We start from the raw sequence: 3,902 nt of genomic DNA, 5'->3' as shown, positions 1-3,902 counted from the left end.
AGTCCCACAGTTAACCTATTATTGAAGTATGTGCAATATGTCATTTGGGGTAATTCACAGAGAAGAGAATTTAAAGAGGTTTTATTGCACCCCCTCATGAAAGCAAGCCCCCTTACTCATGAAGAGGCAGTAATTCATTTGACAAGAGACATAGGATTTATAGAGGTTTCTCTGCATCCACCCACTACCAATGAAGGTATAACTACTTACTTAATCTCAGATAGCTGTCTAGTAAATGGAAAGTAGTGTGATAAGATCCATAGCCAACTTGTTATCAATTCGCAATTGCATGGTAATGTGAAAAGAATCGTTGCTGTTTCAGGTGTTTAAGAATCTGCAACAGGATTGGGAGGGAGGCTTCATGTCATGATCTCCTATATGCTCATTAATTCCCAAGTGATATAATTTTTTTAAATTTTTTGTACAAATGTTGGCTCTGGAACTGTGATGAGTGTTGTTTAAAATCAGAGCTTGAAACATTATTCTGAAAAACGAATGTACTAGCTTCAGTTAGTCATTTTAAACATACTAATGCATTACCTCTTATGCAACAAGTAACACAATACTAATGTGCGTTACTCATGTGCTGTTTAAAATGATTTTTTAACAAATCTTGAGAATCAGAATGTTGCCAAATCCCTAAAATAACCCTCTAAAAAACCCCAAGCTTTCTGACGTCATGAGTAAACATTACTCACTACATGCCTCTAGCACATTACAAATGACACAGTTACTTGCAACACATTAATTCCAAGCTTTGCTTCTGATAGTACTCTGCCCAGGGTTTTAATGTGTCCTGTGCCGAAGGATCGTCGAGGGGCTTCAGCTAAGCCACTCTCTCTGTTCTTGATTTTGCTAAGTGAAAGTGTAAGAGAAATGATCATGAGTAGCAGCAGCCCCTTCACTCATCATTATTGCATGATTTTCACTCATTTCTCTGCTGGTCCTTAAAAGCTTCAATGAACTGAACAGCTGAGAGTGCCTTCCCCCCACCATTTCTAATTTGTGCCATTCACTCAATGAGCTGCAGAAACATGACAGCAGCTGGGAAAATGCCACAGAATGTGCTCTCTCTCTCTCTTTGTTGAAGATCACAGGCCTCTCAGTGTCTCATCATCTCTTTGCTATGAATCAGACCTCAAGGGGAGGGTCTTTCTTTTTTTCAGAGTAACAACACTCTGCAGCTTGATCTGAGTGAGCTCTGGATTACATTCCCTTCATTGCATAATCTCTTTCATAAAGGCTGCTAACTTTTTTTAAACTGGCCTTGCATCTATGTGTGTAAACATCAGTTTTACACACAGAATTGTCACAAAATGTCACAGTGTTTCTATGGGGCTATTCAGATGTTGAGAATAATCCAAATAGAATCTGAGTTGAATCTTTGTTGTTCACATTAATTTTGAATGAATCCAATTAAGTTTTTGGGGGAGGGGGTTTCCCAAAAACCCACTTTGATATTGGGTTTCCCCCCGAGTTTTCCAAAAGATTTGGATTCTTGGATGTGTGAATAACCAATGTGAATAGACTCAGGATAAAACTCTACATGCCTTGAATGTGCTTCGAATACATGGGCATCATCAACTCCATCTTTATTCAAGCGTGAATATATGTGACCAACCAAACTCTCTGAGATGCACATAGATGTAGTCCCATAGTGTGAATAACAAACCCAGAATGCATGAGTGAGATTATTTGCATAATTGTGCTAAAAAAACAAGTGTGAACGACCCCTTAGAGGAGTTTTTGAACTATGCTTCCCAAAGTTCTTCCAGCCTCTGTGGCCAGCTCTTTCCCTCTTGTAACTGGAGTTAGAATTAGTACTGCTGGATCCAGCATTTGCTTTCCATAGGAGGGAGTGCTCTGCACATAGAAGGAGTTTCTACGCTATCTGAGACTCTCTCCTCACTGCATCCCAGTCATAGCAGAAGGGGCTGGCAAGAGAAGAACATACACTCCTTGTGGGTGCATACTCTCATAACATTTCACAAATGAAAAACAGGATACATGTGGCCAAGCAACATTGGAGTGAGGTCAAGATGGCTAAAGTTATTAATGAGGAAGAAAACACAAACTAGGAAATGCTGCAGCTGTTTGCTTTTGCCTGAATCTACTGGGAAGGGCAAGATTCCACCCACTCCTTTTTTCCCTCCCCACTGAGTTAACACACAAGATATGAGAAAGTGGGACATTTTAAAAGCAGCTGAAAAAGTGGGATGACATAGATTAATGGGGACTGTTGCTGGCAATTGGAGGGTATAGGAGAGTAGGGTGAAAGCATCCACTTTGGTCAGCCTTCTCAGATGTACCATCCCCTAGGATTGTTTCAGTCCATCCGTGTGTGTGTGTCTCTCTCTCTCTGTGTGTGTATTTATTGAGCCAGTGTGGTGTAATGGTTTGAGTGTAGCCCTATGACTCTGTAGACTAGGGTTTGAATCTTGGTTCGGCCATGTAAACCAACTGGGCGACCTTGGACAAACCATATTCTCTCAGCCTCAGAGGATGGCAATGGCAAATCCCCTATGAACAAATGAACAAATCCCATGATAGGTTTGCCAAGGATTGCCATAAGGCACACAACAAATATACAGTGGAACGTTATTATACGCGGGGGATCCGTTCCGGATCCCTCCACGTATAAAAAAGTCCGCCTATGCTCGAGCCCCATTGTTTCCAATGGTGCTTGTGCGCGGCGGCGCAGCGGCGTGGCAGGCGCAACGGGTGCGCGCACCCATTCAATTGAATGGGACGTGCCGTCCCTTCTGCCCCGCACGCACCGGCGGCTTTGAGCGCCTATGCTCAAAGCCGCCTATAAAAAGACCGCGTATGCGGAGGCGCCACTGTATATAATCTGAGAGAAAGAGAGTGATTGGCTAAAATCCTACATCACAAAGCCACATGCATCAAATTATACATCGATTACCCTATGCATCCCTTGAATTGAATAGCAATGTTATGCTACCAAATGCACAATGCACTTATAAATGTGGTAAATAGTTGAGCCCATTCACACTACACAGTTATAGCACTATGATTCCACATTCTGTGGAATCCCGGGGACTGTAGTTTGATGAGGCACTAGAGCTCTCTGGCTGAGAATTTTAAATGCACCTCCACAATGGACAGATTCCAGGATTCCATAGGATGGAAGTGCGGCAGTTAAAATGGAATCATAGCACTAAAACTATGTAGTATGGATAGGCAGGGGTTGTCTTGGAAGAGGCATCACCTTCCTGTGCTTGACAACCATGCCGTACGGGGTTGTTTTGAGATTAACTACATTGTGATTCATATATATATAATCCCAAAACATATTTTTGGGTTAGGTTTTTAAAAACCTTTTTGTATATATGCAAATTTATGCAGATTTTGTTGATACCACTGTCCAGTGCATGATTAAGAAAGTCTGTGTTTGATGAGCCTTGTTTCCCAGTAAATGTGCACAGGATTGACATTGTAGCTTTTGTTAATGAGTTGACATCCCTAATGTAGCTGACAAATATTTTTAGTTCATACTGTGAAACCTGCAGAGCTGGCAGGGCTGATTAAGCGGCCAAGGGAAATAGGGATCCTGTGGTTGTGCAAAAGAGCGGAAGTCAGGAAGTGTGTAGTTCCTCTCCTTCACAAATGCTCACACCCACACAGGACAAACAGGTGCAGCACAAATTCCTTCCTCTTTGTATTTCTTCTAAGGATTTTTCCTGTGCAAAATCCCATATTTTGCATCTTTTCATCCTGACATGCTGATTTTTGGGGGGATGAAAAAGCAGCCTTTCAAACCGTCATTATTTCAAAGTATCTGTGTGTACGTGTGCGTGCGTGCATGCCTGACAGTTTGGCATTTGCCCTAAAGTCTCCATTAGTGAGAAGGAGAAGGGAACATAGCCACATGGCTTCTCCCA

Source organism: Sceloporus undulatus, chromosome 1 (assembly GCF_019175285.1).
Source record: "Sceloporus undulatus isolate JIND9_A2432 ecotype Alabama chromosome 1, SceUnd_v1.1, whole genome shotgun sequence".
Classification (NCBI taxonomy): Eukaryota; Metazoa; Chordata; class Lepidosauria; order Squamata; family Phrynosomatidae; genus Sceloporus; species Sceloporus undulatus.
Note: the sequence above shows the minus strand (reverse complement) of the source record.